General features: G+C 44.3%; 1 protein-coding gene across 6 annotated transcripts in view; it reads right to left on the reverse strand.

Moving 5' to 3' along the window:
- Nucleotides 1-17563, reverse strand: part of LCP1 (lymphocyte cytosolic protein 1) — a 93903-nt gene that overhangs the window by 36797 nt on the left and 39543 nt on the right. Inside the window, exon 2 of one of the 6 annotated variants that reach the window (XM_060394318.1) lies at nt 13631-13738. The exons of 4 other annotated variants lie outside the window; for them this stretch is intronic. The gene's annotated coding sequence lies outside the window, so the exon portion shown is untranslated. Of the gene's footprint in view, nt 1-8974; nt 9153-13630; nt 13739-17563 lie in introns of those variants that run through there. One more of the 6 variants, XM_042254681.1, reaches the window with a different exon arrangement.

Genomic DNA, 17563 nt, shown 5'->3' on the forward strand with positions numbered 1-17563 from the left:
AATTGCCCAGAATTCTGATACCAAGAGAATTGAGAGATGGGTTTAAAATCTCGACATTTTGGAGTAGTTTGAAACACAGATATATATGACTAAAACACAATTTTCACATAAATGGTATTTTTAGAGATATGTTTATGTTCATATTTCAAATGAATATGTTTGGCCAAGTGAACAGATAACTTCCAAGGCAGTTATCAAATTTCTCTAAGTATTTTAGAAAAGAGGAAGGGAATCTGATCGTCTAATAAGTCTAATGGAAATTTGAGGGACTTTTTAGGTGTTCTCAGAAAGGCTAGTGTTGGCTAAGAAACTTTGCTAGTACTGGAGTAATTTCCCTTTCCCTATGCATGATTGCTGCCCTCTAGTGGGTAGAAAGAGAATACAACAGAAATTGGATTATACGCTTGTCTGCTGCTCGGGCACTTAAGTCGTTTCCGAATCTGTGAGACCCCATAGACGGCAGCCCACCAGGCTCCCCCGTCCCTGGGATTCTCCAGGCAAGAACACTGGAGTGGGTTGCCATTTCCTTCAATGCATGAAAATGAAAAGTGAAAGTGATGTCGCTAGTCGTGTCCGACCCTTAGCAACCCCATGGACTGCAGCCCACCAGGCTCCTCCGTCCATGGGATTTTCCAGGCAAGAGTACTGGAGTGGGTGCCATTGCCTTCTCTGATACGCTTGTCTAGCGTGAAGTTAAAAGACGCTTACTCCTTGGAAGGAAAGTTATGACCAACCTAGATGGCATATTCAAAAGCAGAGACATTACTTTGCCAACAAAGGTCCGTCTAGTCAAGGCTATGGTTTTTCCAGTGGTCATGTATGGATGTGAGAGTTGGACTGTGAAGAAGGCTGAGCGCCCAAGAATTGATGCTTTTGAACTGTGGTGTTGGAGAAGACTCTTGAGAGTCCCTTGGACTGCAAGGAGGTCCAACCAGTCCATCCTAAAGGAGATCAGTCCTGGGTGTTCTTTGGAAGGACTGATGCTAAAGCTGAAACTCCAGTACTTTGGCCACCTCATGAGAAGAGTTGACTCATTGGAAAAGACTCTGATGCTGGGAAAGATTGAAGGCAGGAAGAGAAGGGGATGACAACGGATGAGATGGCTGGATGGCATCACCGACTTGATGGACGTAAGTTTGAGTGAACTCCAGGAGTTGGTGATGGACAGGGAGGCCTGGCGTGCTGTGATTCATGGGGTCGCAAAGAGTCGGACGCGACTGAGCGACTGAACTGAACTAGCATATTCTTGCCTGGAGAGTTCCATGGACAGAAGAGCCTGGCAGGCGACAGTCCGTAGGGTAGCAAAGAGTCGAAACGACTGAGGGACTCACACAGTAGCTAATTCATAGGCCCATGTTTCAAATAGGAGTTCCATTAAAGCTTATGGAATTTCCCAGTGGGGAAGGGATAAGTGGGGTGAGAGTATAGAAGAAGAAGCGTTTCTATTTACATTTGGGCCATTTTAGTGACGTTACTAACTTTAAAAAATATTTAAAATTTGTGACAGAATGTTGTTTTAAATGGATTTTCTTGTTTATATTTGCACTTTGTTTCTGCTGTACTTTTTCTCAGTGACAACCAACCACACAAGATAGCGAACAGCTTTAACACAAAACTGTCGGCCAAAAAAATGCATTATGCTCAGTTTTGCAAATACACATCCCTTATTCACCAGCTCAGTATACTGCCACAAACATTTATCACATGTATTAGTAGTTTCAAACTTTCATTTTCCTAAGCAACCCTCTGTGAGTAGAACCCTTACACGTAAACAACAGCTAACAAAAAATAACTCTGGGGAGGGATAAATTAAGAGTATGGGATTAACAGATACACAGTACTATATATAAAATACATACACAACAAGGATTTACTGAATAGCACAGGGAACTATATTTGATACCTTGTATTAACTGAAAATGCAAAAAAATCTGAAAAAGAACAGACATTTATAAAGGAATCACGGTGCTGTACACCTGAAACTAATATAACATTGTAAATTATTATATAAAATAAATATCATTAAAATATAAATATAAAATTAAACATAAAATAATTACTATAGTAAAATATAATATTGTAAATCCAATTTAAAAAAACAACTCTGAAAGACTTCGGTTGAAAAAAACCTAAATGCTCCCCCCTACCTCCACCATCCCATCTTCTTGCCATCTTACACACTAGTGGGAACTCCAAACAGCATGACTTTAAAGCTGTGGAATTATATATATTGTTATTATTTCGATTCCTTTAAATTGTGGGATTCTATATATTGTTACTATTTCCATTTATATTGGTATTATTTCAATATATAATTTAAGTTATATATGGTATTTCCATTTTCAATATATATATAATGTGGAATTATATATATTGCTATTATTTCAATCTTTTATCAAAAGCATCTATGGTATTATTATTTACCTTATATCTAAAAAGGTATTGGCCCATTAGGTTTCCTGACAGAAGGTAGAAGCTGTTGAGAGCTTAACTGTAAGGAAATGCAATCTCGCCCATCACAACAACCTCAGCGCCCGGTGGCACTGGTTACCTGACTTTCTTGCCTTCACTTCTCTTCCCTCCTTTTGCGCTTGTCTGTTTCTCTGTCTTCCTCCCTCCCTTCCTCCATCCCTCCCTTCCTTCTTTTCTTTCTTCCCTTGAGGTTTGTTGTTTTTGTCCGTTTCCTTTTTAAAAATCAAGCCAGGAGATGTAAGAGACATGGGTTCAATCCCTGAGTCAGGAATATTTCAATATTCTCCCAGAGAAGGAAATGGCAACCCACTCCAGTATTCTTGCCTGCGAAACCCCAGGGACAGAGGAGCCTGGCGGGCTACAGTCCATGGGGTTGCAAACAGTCGGACATGGCCGAGTACACCCACATGTACCATGCACTTGTTCCAAAACCAACTTGAGCCCAGTTACAAGGAGAGACCCAAGCCTAAGACCTACACCCAATAAAACGTGATCAAGCAGAAGCAGTAATAAGCACGGGTGAAACAAGACAACGGCGAGGGGGAGCCTTAATACTTCCAACACTGCACATTGTGAAAATCCAGTTCCAAGTTCTCCAGAGGTTAAATGCTAAAAAGGAGCTATCACTTACACAATTCATTCTATCTATGTGAGAAAAGTCAGTTTACTTAGGGCAGCGGAACTGAGGCCTGAGAGCAGTACCTTCACCCAAACTGGGGAAGAGGACATTCACGGGGTGTAATAAACGCAAGTTCTGTGTTTCTTGTAATGTCCCACAGTGAAGACTGACGGCTCAGCTACATGCATGCGCACTTCATAGAGCAGGAGCCAGCAGCTCCGAGAAGTTAAGATTCATCTCTCAGACCGGGTAGAGGAGCAGCAGGATTCCAGTGCTCCAGTCTCCTCTCCTCTCCCATGCTGTCTGTTCAGGACGCTTTGCATCTCTCTTAGACGCTCATTTCATCCACCCATTCACTCATCCAGCAATTATTCATTAAATATTGGGTTGTCCAAAAAGTTCATTCGGGTCTTTCCATTCGATGCTGACCTTGAACAGACTTTTCCGCTGACCCAACATATAACATGTCTGGCCTTTGTGAGATTAAAAAAAACTAGAATATGAAGTGTGTATCCAGGTGTTCTAGCTTAGGAAGTTTTTGCTTTCCTGTGTTAACAAATTAAGGCTTCTGTTGGAAGATACCAGTGTGTAATTTTGCATACTTGACTAAATTCTTATGACTAATTTGGTTTGATTCTTCTTTATACTCAATACCAATAAGAGAAGGCTCTCCTCCGTTATATTTTAGCAAAGTCTTTGGTACAGGCTGGCCCTTCTTGTTTTGGGGGTGTCTTATTTCTTGGTTCACAGATGTTCACAGGGTTGCTAGATGAATCGCTTCACTTGCACATATTTGTGAAAGCCTACTACAAGGCAGGCGCTGTTCCTCATTTCAGGTGAGTGGGCTGCTCTACTGCTCTGAAATATGAACCAGTGTTAAAGACCAAGAGAATGAATGGGGTCTCTGAATCTAAACTTGGCCTATTCTTTGACAGAGGACTTTTAGTTTTACAGCACGTGAGTGAGTGGTGAGAAAGACGTGTAAAGAGGCAGGGAATGAGATTGCCTTTTAAGGATCAAGGGCAGGGTTGAGGAAAAAGGAAAGAATTATAGCGCTGGGTGACAAAGAACATCTAAAGATCATGGTTCAGAGGACTTCCCTGGTGGTCCAGGGGTTAAGACTCCACCTTCCAACGGAGGGGATGTGGATTCCACCCCTGGTTAGGGAGCTCAGATCCCATGTACCTCACAGCCAAAAAACCAAAACACAACATAGAAACAATATTATAGCAAATTCAATAAAGACTTTAAAAATGGTTCACATCAAAAAATAAAAAAATAGAGATCATGGTAAAGTGAAAAAACAAAAAATAGCATGAAAATTGCAGGGCCCATTCAAATAAAAGATCTAGGGAAGGAAACAGGGTTATTTTAAATCCTTCTAAAAGATGTATATAAATGGGGAGAATTAACTCAGACAGAGGATCTCAGGGGAGGATCTCTCAGAGAGAAATCAGTCCTGAATATTCACTGGAAGGACTGATGCTGAAGCTGAAACTCCAAAACTTTGGCCACCTGATGCGAAGAACTGACTTATTTGAAAAGACCCTGATGCTGGGAAAGATTGAAGGCAGGAAGAGAAGGGGATGACAGAGGATGAGATGGTTGGATGGCATCACCGACTCAACGGACAAGAGTTTGAGTAAATTCCAGGAGTTGTTGATGGACTAGGAGGCCTGGCGTGCTGCAGTCCATGGGGTCGCAAAGAGTCGGACACGACTGAGCGACTGAACTAAACTGAACTTAGAGACACTAAATAGTGAGACAGCCTTACAATGAAAAAAATTCAAAACCCTCCTTGGTGGCTTAGATGGTAAAGAATCTCCCTGCAATGCAGGAGACCGGGGTTCCATCCCTGGGTCAGGAAGATCTCCTGGAGAAGAAATGGCAACCCACTCCAGTATTCTTGCCTGGAGAATTCCACGGACAGAGGAGCCTGGTGGGCTACAGTTCATGTTATGGGTCGCAGAGAGTCGGACACAACTGAGCGACTAACACTTTCCGCTTTTCAGAGCTTTAAAAGCTAAAGGGAAAGAGAATAGATTGAATTCGTTTGAGAGGAGAAGTGGAGAAGTGGTAGTCACCAACCTAAATTACTACGATACTGTTTGTTGTTTGTTGAGCCCAAACAGGAATAGATGTTGAGGGAGTATCTCTTTTACCATCAGAGTGAGCGGTAAATCCTGGAAACACAATCCAACTTGTAGAGACAGAGGAATCTAAGAAATCATTTAGCACAACTCCCTCATTTTATAGAGAGAGAGAGAGACTGACGTTCCAATGAGATGAAGTGCTTTGCTTACAAGTCTTCAAAGCACTCCCTGGGTAGGGTCTGTAACAGAAAGAGCAGAGCAGCAGAAGGCCAGAGTGACCATTAATCGAGCCATTAAGATCCACAACTGCGAACAGACCCTTTAATTAAACAGCGTTTCACAGAGCAGGGCAGGAAGAAGAGGTAATTAATGGAAAAACATGCAGAGGGGACCATTTCAAAGAAAGACATGGCTGGGGTTAGAATCAAGTATTAGGTACTTCACACAGTCTATTAATATGAAAAAAAATATTTGCCCATGTTAATTCATGTGTGCTTGATGGCTTGTGTTGTAATTATGTGAGTTAGTTTCATAAAGATAATTGACGAGGGTCTGTTTGTAAATTACTGGCACCATATTGGCAGCTGACTCGAGGGAGGTCACTGCAGTAATGAGACGGGCTGTGGTCATTTGGAAGCTCCCATTTGGAGCTTAGAAGTGGTTGAGGAAGGCGTGTCCCTGCCAGGGCACGAACAAGCCCTTTCTCGCTGCTTCTGCAGTAAGTGGGGTCCTTTTAAATGACTACATCATCTAACTATGACTTTGCCAAGAACCACTTTAAAGTCTTTTGCAAACTGTGGTGAGTTCTGGAACCCCATTTCTGAACCACTGCCCAAATCATAAATCTAAGAAGACAAATCTCACATCATTCATCTAAGTCACGTCTGGCCGCCCATTTTTCTGCAAGCACTTAAATTTATTAAATCAATGATTATAGAATCCCAGGACATTTGGCCAAAGAAAGAACCAGCTGTTCTTTTCAGAAGGTTATTTTTAAAGGCTCAAGAAAATCAAATTACCGCCCCTACCCACCCCCCGCCCTCTCCAAACTTCAAAAGCCACAAAACCTGTTCCCTCTTTTAGGTCATCGAGTTCTAAGTTTTCTGTTTAAAGGAGGCTGGTATTTTCCAGATGGGTAGTGAAAGAGAATTTCTCAGAACGACTTCTTACACTAAAAGTGTCTCACTCAAGGTCCCTGAAATCTACATGCAGAAACTATTTGTAGGAGTTTACTACAGAACACAGTGCTGGAGAATTCACAGAAGGAAATGCATGCTGTCAAATGAATGTTAAAAAAAATATATAAAAAATAAAATAAAATGATTGTTAAAATGGAAGCTGAATTTTCTCTGAGGAGTTTCTTAACTGACAATGAAAAGCAGCAGAAAGGCTGAAAACACGTGATCTGTGCAGAGTGGACCGGCTACCTGGGCTCGCATCATTTTTGAAAGCAGGTAATGCTGTGTGGATCGGTACTTTGATTCGATAGATTGATACCCAATTACATAACTGCTGGGATCAGAGCCCTATCTGTAACCTGGCATCACATTGCCAAGGGACTGTTTTGAATGTGCCCTACTTTTTCTGCAACTTGACACAGTGGGGAAAGTACAACAGGAATCTTGGGACCCAGGTTCCCAGCTTTCCCTCTGATTCAGCATGTATCCAGGAGAAAATTGTATAACTTCAGAACCCCTCACTGAGCAATAAGTAAACCCAAACAACACGACGTCCAGAACATGATCAATCTGCCATCTTTAGCCTTACACTCTGATGATGAAAGAAGTGAAACATACAATACTTAGGATTCCAAAGCCAAATAACATCCCCATAAATTTTTGGAAAAGCAATCATGCTACAGTTATATCAGATAAGGAAGGAATTTTGCTTTCCCTTAATCCTGTTCCCTTTCTTTTACAAAGCAGAATGCTGTGTGTGGTTGGTGGGGGCGCACGCGGGATAATTTTCTCTGTATGCTTGGGATACCATTTCTCTGTGGATACAGATATTCCAAACTTTCACAGAAAGGATGATTCTCAACATGTATTTTTCAAATGCCTTTGTTTTTAAGAACCAGATAACTATGCGTGTGTGCCAAGCCGCTCAGTCATGCCCGACTGTTAGTGACCCCAAGGACTGTAGCCTGCCAGGCTCCTCTGTCTGTGGGATTCTCCAGGCAGGAATGCTGGAGTGGGTTGCCACGCCCTCCTCCAGGGATCTTCCCAACCCAGGAATCGAACCCAGGTCTCGTATGTCTCCTGCACTGGCAGGTAGGTCCTTTACCACTAGTGGCACCTGGGAAGCCCCCAAATAACTATAAATGTCCTCAAATACAGACGACCATTTAAAGGGGCCCCTGTGAATTCTGCGGTCAGGTCAGAATCTGTTTTAGATTGTCTGTTCTTTCCCCGCAGACACACTGGTTCTCCCAAGGCTCTGCAGAGGGCAGGACTCTTCTCTGCAAGTCTCGGAGGGAAACACGCTGCAGTCAGTGAAGCACGGGACGCTGTTCCCGCACAGGCTCTGCGGCTCTCTCTCTGTCTCAGGTGGCGAAAGCACCCCTGGGGAGCCGGCAGCCCCAATTCCTCCAAACCTGACGGACCTGACCGTCTCTGTGATCTGATCAACCTCAGAAGCTGAGGGGCTTCTGAAGCTGCATTAGCAATGGCACACAGAGCCCGGCTCTGGCCCCAACTAAGGAGTGCCCTGCTCCCCAGCTCCCCTCCCAGCACACCCCGATGCCTGTTTTCTACCAAGCTGCCCACTCCACTAAGGATGCGACGCAGGCTAAACCTCTGGCAAGCAAAAGGGATGCTCGAGGCTGGGGTTGCCAGGCCCTCCTTGCCTTGGCCTCTGTCTCCTTCCCGGGGCTGTAGACCGTGACAGTCTTGGCATTCACGTCTAGAAAGACCACAGCTACCCTTCATTCCACATTCAACCACAAGGGCTTAAGATCCAGACTTTCACCTACTGGAAGCTCAGGGAACCCCAAACACGTCTTTTCAAAAAGCTGAATATTCTTAAGGGCTAGTTGATAAGCCACTATGACAGCATTGTCTCAATATCAGACGTCATTCATCTCCTTCATTCATTCACTCCACCTATGAGTCTATGTGCAAAGTACTGCCCTGGTTACTAGGTACAAGCAAGGGACTCCCTGGGATGTCATGAAGCCCACAGTTAAATGTCAAGTTTCAGATCCAACACAGAGATGACAGCTCATTACTGCCAAATGATTAACAGAATGAAGAGTTCTGCAGACCAAAAATGAACACATGAAAAGGCTAAACACAGGGCTGCAAGGGTTGAGGGGGGTAAGAGGAGATAAGAGTAAGAAATTAGCACAGAAGCTTATCAAGAAATAAAAACATCAAACATCTCAATCAGCCCATGCACTACAGGTAAGCAGATAATTTATACCTGTGGACATCTCCAAGGAAACCACAATAACTAGCAGGGAGTAGAAGAGAGAGCTTGGGGATCGGGAGACCCAGGCTGCTACCTGTCTGTGTAACATCAGGCTCCACTGAGCCTCTCTGGGCCTCAGTTTCCTCATCTGTAAATTGGGAGATAAAGTCCCTCCCATGTTAAAAGTTCCAAAAGTCTGTTCACTAGCTGACAAGTGCAAAGTAACAAGCTAGAGCCAGGGTTAGGTGTGTTTCAAGTGAGCCTAGAACGAGGGCCAGGGGCCATGAGGAGCTGTGGCCATGCCCTGAAGCATCTCTGGGGAGAAGAACCTTCTCTGAAGTGGACCCAGCATCTCCCAGCCCCACCTGGTTCCTGCTCTTACCTCAGCATCGGGAAAAGCTCTGTCCTCATGCATTCTCCTCACTGACCCAGGCAGATGCCCATGGCTCCACTGCTCATCCCAGAGCAGGGAAGCTTCCAGAACGCCATGTGAGCTCCGCTTTCTGGGAGGTCGCTGCGTACATCTTAAGTCCAGCTGCTCCAGTTCACTTCTGGTATCTAGGCAAGACTGCATGCGCGCTGTCCCAGAAAGAGAGCCATCTACTATTTTCTCAAAAATATCCAAATAAGGCAACCCGACAAAGTCTCCGGTGTCTCACATCCCTACCCTGTAACCTAAATCTTGGCTGATATGATGAAAGCGCCCTCTCTTGGGCTATTCTCAGAGGGAATTACAGAAGCGGCTCGATTCATAAAAATTCCGTCACATGCCTTGGTGAGAGCCACTGGACCTTCAAAAAAAACATTCTTTAGACCTGTTTTTGGAGGCTCTCTTTCTCCAAATCTTTAAATAGTTTTCTTTGCTATCTTCTGGGTCTATGCCAAGGTCCTTAAATGAGAATACAAGAATAACAAGAGTCATAGGATGTAGAGATAAAAGGACCAGCCTTCCTATCTGGTCACTCCCCTGTCACAGAGGAGTGAAATGACACCCACGTTAAAGAATGTGCCCAGTGCCACAGAGCTCACTGGGACTGCAGTCTAGGGCTCCTTACTTCTCCTCTGTCCTTGAGAGTAAGTTTTCAAACCTAGGAAGGAGTGCTGTTCTTTAAGTAAGACCTGCTCAGCGTAATGGGAAAGTACAAACGCCCCATGATTTCAAATATCTTAGGAATACAATTTCATGTATGTTTCTTGCACTGGAAAGAGGACTTAGTCTAGATAACGAGAAGGCAGTGTCCAGGTCCAGAGTACAGACAACAGGTGCCCATTACAGTGTACAAATCCTACTGGCACTTTCAGGGTTTCAGTGACTAAGGCATGACCAACGCCCTGTGTATTCATCTGCACCTTCATTTTTGACTTCGCAGGAAGGACCTCTGATAGTTTTTAGCAACCCAAAAGCAAACCACAGTAAGATAACTCACACTGAGGCGTAACGTTCTAAAAACAAAACACCAAATTCATAGGGGAATATGAAAATGATACCCTCAGACATCTCAGATTAGCAAGGTTTGAGACATCCTGCCCTTCCAGCTGCTGGGTAGGGCTCCCCTGAGTCCTTCCTTCTCTGAGGTCTGGTTCACACGTCTATGGCTCAGCCCCCACATCGACACCTCCATTTCTCCCAGCAGATTCTGAGATCACAAACCATAAGGCATCAAACAGCATTGCCTCGTGGCTAGTGCTTAGTGCTTAGTAGGTACGCAGGAAATCAGTTGTAGGCATGAACAAGCAAACCCATAAACTAATGGTACCCGGGGCTTGAGAAGGCTATGGTCACCTTCTTTGAGGAGTTAAATACTAACATTCTCATGTGAAAGTTAAAGTGTTAGTTGCTCAGTTATATCTGACTCTTTGCGACCCCATGGACGGTAACCTCTGTCCCTGGGATTCTCCAGGCAAGAATACTAGAGTGGGTTGCCATTTCCTCCTCCAGGGGGCCTTTCTGACCAGGGAGTGGGCCTGGGTCTCCTGCCACCGAGGAGGCCATTCTTGTGTTCACACTTATCACATCCCTTCCACTGAGAGATACAAACGTCAGAACAAGGCAGGCAGATGTGCCAAGCTTATCTGAGCCACTTGGCGGGAAACGCGACTCTGCAAGCGTCCCTCAGCTGTCTTTGAACTGGGCTGGGGGTGCTCCCGGGCCCTCGCCTCCAGCCAGGGGAGGGTTCCGGCTGAGACAGCGGGGCCTGGGGCTGAGCAGTTTCCGCAAACCCTGCTGGCCGCCGCTGATGCTGCAGTCTCTACCTCAGAGTACAGTGTCTCACTTGGAGCCGAGTCCTGCTACGGGGGGAGGGACTGTGGTGCGGAGACAGATCAGGACAGAAAGGAGGGGAAAATCAGCCTGGATGCACAAACTCAACGTATCAGAAACACACGCAGGAAAGAACTAGCAATGGGTGCCAGAGTTCACCTGAATATAATTTGCACATCACTGTCTGGACGTGAAATTGCTCCTCTGGTAATCCTAAGCGTCCACCACTATGTTGTTTTAGTTGCTAAGTTGTGTCTGACTTTTTGGGACCCCATGGACTCTAGCCTGCCAGGCTCCTCTGTCCATGGGATTTTCCAGGCCAGAACATCGGAGTGGGTTGCCATTTCCTTCTCCAGGAGATCTTCCTGACCCAGGCGGCAAACTCACGTCTCCTACATTGGCAGGTGGGTTCTTTACCACTGAGCCACCAGGGAAGCCCCCTCGAACGGTGAATAAATTGTCTTCTTACATTCAGTAGAGCATGCAACAAACCAAACCAACTGAAGAACAAACTCTTGAATAAGGCCCTCTGAACTGTCATCCCTACTAAGTCAGGAAATAATAGCCGCGTGATATTTGGCATTTTGCAGTTTTTACTAACTTGTTTTTAGAGTAACGCATCTTTATCTTGGAGTAATATACATTTATCTTAGAAAATGTAAATGAGTAAAAAGAATAAAATATAAGCCACCTGTAACTCCAACACCTAGTGACAACTGATCTATTTTGGTGTATATGCTTTTACATGTTTTATAAATATACACACTGTATATTTATTTGTACATTTCTTCTTTCAGTCAACATCTGCCAAGTACCTACTCTATTCAAGGTCGTGGTGGGATGCTGGTGATGCAAATATAAGATGCGGCCCTGGCTTGTTAGTTTAAGGGAGATAGACACCAGTCACTAGAAAACAGGGGGACTTTTTAGATTCGCAGGAAGGGGGAACACAGCTCTCCCCAGGGGAGACATGCATGGTGCCCCGGAAGTAGTGAGATGTGACCTGAGTTTCCACAGATGGGAGGAGCCTGCTTAACGATCAGTCTTTTCCTTCTTCATACAGAGTGAGGAAGCCATATGCTCTCCATAGAAAGGTTATCTATGTTGGGCCAGAGAAAACAGCAGCTAAAGGACAAACGGAAGACAAGCTAATGTTCCCTCAGAGGTTACTCAACACTAAACGTTTTCTATGCATTATCACACTGAATTCCACCACGACTCTATGTGGCATAACGATTATTTCCTCTTTATAGATGAGGGAACTGAGATTTAAGTAACTGGCCCAGGGTTACATCGCTCTGAACCAGGGAGACCTCAGACAGCATGGCCCTGCAGCGTGAGAAAATGGGAAAATGGGGGCCCTGAAAAGGGGCGTTGCTCCCCAAAGTCTCAAAGTGAGTCACTGACTCATCAGAGAAGAGGAGAAGAGCCTCCAGAATCCTACTTTGGTCAAAAAAGTATGAGAAAAACATAAGTCAGTTACGGGCTTCCCTGGTGGCTCAGATGGTAAAGTATCTACCTGCAACGTGGGAGACCCAAGTTCGATCCCCAGGTCGGGAAGATCCCCTGGAGCAGAAAATGGCAACCCACTCCAGTATTCTTGGCTGGAGAATCCCATGGACTGAGGAGCCTGGTGGCTACAGTCCATGGGGTCCAGGAGTTGGACACGACTGAGCAACTATCAAAGTTAAAGAGGTTTTTTTTTAATAAAACAACCCTGAGATGCACACTCCATGAAATGTGAGACGGACTTACGTCTTCTGTATTCCATATGTAGATGGGGAGGAGGAACGGGAGGGGTTTCTCCCACTGGTTTCAAGAACAGCACACATTTAGTTTACAGCTTCACCGAGGCTATAACAAGACCACTTTCTCCCAGTCTAAGCGAGTGTGAGGGCATGACAGGTTTCTTACAAACCTCATCCAACCACTGATGATCTTATCTTTCTTTATGAAGTTAGGCTTGCTATATACACAAAAGAAGAGTGAACTAGGAAACAACATCGTAAAGCAAAAAGATGCTGGATTTTCTGATGCAGTGGCTTCCTCCTGCAAACTTGCATACACGTTACTTAAATTCTGAGTCTCAGTTTCTTTATATGTAAAACGGGGATATTGATAACAGTATGCAGGGTCCTTCAAAAACCAAAAACAGAACTACCATCTGAACAACTTACTAGAGGAAGAAATGGCAAACCACTCCAGTGTTCTTGCTGGGAGAAGCCCATGAACAGAGGAGCCTGGCAGGCTACACTCTGAGGGGTTGCAAAGAGTCCGACATGACTGAGCACTCTCACACACACACATACACACACATGAACAACGTAAGTGTCCATCAACAGGTGAATGGATAAAGACGACGTGGTACATATATACAACGCAACATTACACAACCATGTAAAGGAACAAAACTGGGTCACTTGCAGAGATGTGAATGGACCTACAGTCTGTCATACAGAGTGAAGTGAGTCAGAAAGAGAAAAACAATTATCATATATCTATTGGTGCACATATAGGGAAACTAGAAAAATGGTACAGATGAACCTAGTTTCAGGGCAAGATCAGAGACGCAATGTAGAGAACAGATGTGTGGACACAGGGCAGGGGTGGGGGGTGGGATGAGCTGAGAGATAGATTAGGGGTCACAGACTATCTTGTGCTAAACAGACAGCTAGTGGGAGCCTGCTCCATGACAAACAAGATGGGCAGGCTGAGGGTGCTGGAGGGATGGAGGCTCAAAAGGGAGAGCATAGTATATACACATAGCTGATTCTTTACCTTACATGCAGAGTACATCATGAGAAACGCTGGCCTGGATGAAGCACAGCTGGAATCAAGATTGCTGGGAGAAATATCAATAATCTCACATACGCAGATGATACCACCCTGATGGCAGAAAGCAAAGAAGAACTAAAGAGCCTCTTGATGAAAGTGAAAGAGGAGAGTGAAAAAGTTGACTTAAAGCTCAACATTCAGAAAACGAAGATCATGGCATCCAGTCCCATCACTTCATGGGAAATAGATGGGGAAACAGTGGAAACAGTGTCAGACTTTATTTTGGGGGGCTCCAAAATCACTGCAGATGGTGACTGCAGCCATGAAATTTAAAGACGCTTACTCCTTGGAAGAAAAGTTATGACCAACCTAGACAGCATATTAAAAAGCAGAGACATTACTTTGCCAATAAAAGTCCATCTAGTCACAGCTATGGTTCTTCCAGTAGTCATGTATGGATGTGAGAGTTGGACTATAAAGAAAGCTGAGCACCGAAGAATTGATGCTTTTGAACTGTGGTGCTGGAGAAGACTCTTGAGAGTCCCTTGGACTGCAAGGAGATCCAACCAGTCCATCCTAAAGGAAATCAGTCCTAAATATTCATTTAAGGACTGATGCTGAAGCCGAAACTCCAATACTTTGGTCACCTGACACAAAGAACTGACTCATCGGAAAAGACCCTGATGCTGGGAAAGATTGAAGGTGGGAGGAGAAGGGGACGACAGAGGATGAGATGGTTGGATGGCATCACCAACTCAATGGACATGAAGCTCCACGAGTTGGTGATGGATAGGGAGGCCTGGCATGCTGCAGTCTATGGGGTTGCAAAGAGTTGGACACAACTGAGCGACTGAACTAACTAAATAACTATAGGTGATTCACTCTATTGTACACAGTTACATTCCCACAAAAATAATAATGTAGTCACAGTGCTCATCCATAGAGCTGTGTTAGAATGAAACAAGACCAAGTGTTTCAACTGTATACAACAGTGCTTGGTGAAGGAGGGAGGGAGGGAGGAAGGAAAGGGCAGAGGAAGGGAGAGAAGGAGAAAAATAAAAAAGGACCAGAACTTCTGTTACAAAACTATCTTGGGGAACAAACCCAATTTCCATTATCAATTGTATGAAATACTATGTAGAGTCACTGTCTAAAATTCACACTTAATTGTTATGTGTGTGGGTGGGTGTAAATCTAGATTTCACACTTATGCTTTATCTTCAAATGATCTTAGCTTGGCTTGCTCTGGCTCCTGTACCACTTCTCTCCTACAGAAGCCTTGAAGTCAGTTTCAAAAGCAGCTGCGGAATTAGTAGATGATACCAACCAGAAGCCAACAGCAATAGTATTGGCTGATCTCATGCTGAGCGGTCAAGGGACTCTGGGCTCAGTCTTGCCCGAGATACGTACTGTGGAAAGTACCTTCTAACAGTTAAGGAAGTGTGGCCAGAGTGGGAAAATGTACAGCAATCTTAAGAAAAGCCTGACCACATCCATTGTGAGTCATGAAACGAGAAGAGATCTCTGAGTATCTGTGATGAAGACCACTGGCCTACAACTCCTCACTCTCAGGCATACCGATGCTTGGGGGCTGACTCTGTTGGACTTTTTTCTGCCTCTATCTCTTATCCACTCCTGAATTCTCCAGGCATTTTTTGGGAAAAACATGAAAACAATGTGCAGTTGACAATCGTGTCCTAGGGCCAACAACAGAAGCTTCCATTTATTCTCAATAAGGCAACCTCATTTTCTATGGGCTCCTTGGAGTAGTTCTTCCAGAATCTCTAATGACAAGCTCATTCTCACGAAAAACAAAATGAGGAGTTACAGGTAAATTGAGGCAGAAATTTGTGTTTGTTTGATGTACTATACTTATCTTCATTTTGTTGGAAGCTGCAGTTCAGGGGGCAATATTTACCAATTCCAGTTTACTCATGGGATACGCTGTAACAGTTCTTTTTGTCAAAATTTTAAATAACTAAATAGCCTAGTTGAATCCCTTCCTAAGTCTTATTTTAAGGACTTTGTACCATCGAATCCTCAAGCATTTATTTATTTGTTTGTCAATTATGTTTGGTATACCAGGAGACCCATCAAAAGCAGAGTTGGGATCTCTGCGTGATAGAAAATTAGGAATAATCATTGAATATTCAATCACAGAAAGGAAAACTTAGACTTATTAGAAAGCAGCCAGTGGATCATGTTAGAAAATACACTGCAAAGAAAACAGACGAGGTTTACACATTTAAGAAACTGTGAATATTTGAATGGGAAAGAGGCAAGGTGTCAATCTCGGCTCTGCCCAGCTCTGCGACCTTGGACATAACTCTCCCCAAACCTCAGTTGGTCATCTATCATAAGATGATGATAACATCGATCTTAGGCAGTTTTTGTGCAGAAATATAAAAGCAAATACTTGTCAAGTGCTTAGCATGATGCCCCACAAACAGTAAGGGCTCCACAGGTCGGCGGGGCTTCCCAGCGGCCTCAGTGGTAAGGAATCCACCTGCCGGTGCAAGAGATGCGGGTTTGATCCCTGGGTGGGGACGATCCCCTGGAGGAGGAAATGGCAACTGCTCCAGTACTCTTGCTCGGAAAACTCCACAGACAAAGGAGGCTGATGGACCACAGTCCCTGGAGTCACAGAGGACAGAGCACACACACACACAGTTGGCATCGACGGAGAGTATGGCAGAGTGAGAGGGAAACACAGACCGATGGACTGGGGAAAAGGAAGAGGACACGGACCCGGGAGCAGAGCCAGGGGGTAGACAGTACTCCCCTCTGTTTTGTAGATGAGGAAACCAAGCTTAAGAGATCTGCTGGGGTTCCACATTTAGTGAAAAACTAGAAAAGGGAATCCAAATTTGCCTGCAAATTTGCTTGCTTTTTATACCATGCTTGTCTCATGCACAGAAACTGTAGATACTGAGACTCACAAGCTTAAAAAAACCTGACATTATATATGATATTTAATCCATGCATTATATTCAATCACCAGACAGATTAAGTGTCCCAACTATCTATCTCCACGGCCACAGGAAAGAAACAGGGACTCAGGGATATTTTGGTGAAAAATCTCAAAAGACAGTGAAGGAAGGGAAAAATCTGAAAAAAGTCCTCAAATGTGCCCATGATAGTCCATCTTGTCAAAGGGAAATTTTCTTAAATGTTATAAAGCATGGGAAATGAGGGGAAAGTTCAGTCACGTCTTTGAAATGATGAAAAGGGGGCTCAATATGCAAAACTGCCTATGTGTTCCTCATTTTCTTCTCGCTTTCTCGTTGCTTCCATGATGTAGCTTTCTCCATACTGATCTGGCCTTCCTGGTGACGGTAATGTGAGCAGATGACACCAAGGACAGGCAAACGATCCACATTTAAAAATGTGACACCTGATATTAACAAAGATGCAGTTCTAGTTCGAAACTTTGCCTGAGGAACGGCGAGAGCGAAGAGGATGCAGATACCATACAAACGCATGTGTGCACTTCCTCTCTTCATTTGGATCCACAGTTTGGATAAATACTGGTGACAGCTACCAAGCTGAGGGATCCGACTGCAGGCTATCATTCAATTGTCGAGTAATTAGTTCATTCATTTACTTCCCTCTCGAAAGTACAACCAGGAAAAAAAAAGGAACATAAATTATTATTTGGGAGGTTGCAATTCACACGCAGCGTTAATTTGTCTGTCAAATTTGGTGTCTTGGCTTCTCTGCCTGTGGAGAACATAATCCATCATCTCGTTTCCATTTTTGCTCAGCCAGTCAAGAGGGGGTGTGTGTGTGTGAGAGAGAGGGAGAGAGAGACAGGTGTTGAGGGTGGGGAAGAGGGACATAACACAGACAGACAAGAGAGAGAGCATGTGTATCCACCTGTCCATGGAACTGGTGCTAGACTAAAACAAGAATCAACGTTGCAGCCGCAAAACTGTG

The sequence above is a fragment of the Ovis aries genome, chromosome 10, assembly GCF_016772045.2.
Source record: "Ovis aries strain OAR_USU_Benz2616 breed Rambouillet chromosome 10, ARS-UI_Ramb_v3.0, whole genome shotgun sequence".
Lineage (NCBI taxonomy): Eukaryota > Metazoa > Chordata > Mammalia > Artiodactyla > Bovidae > Ovis > Ovis aries.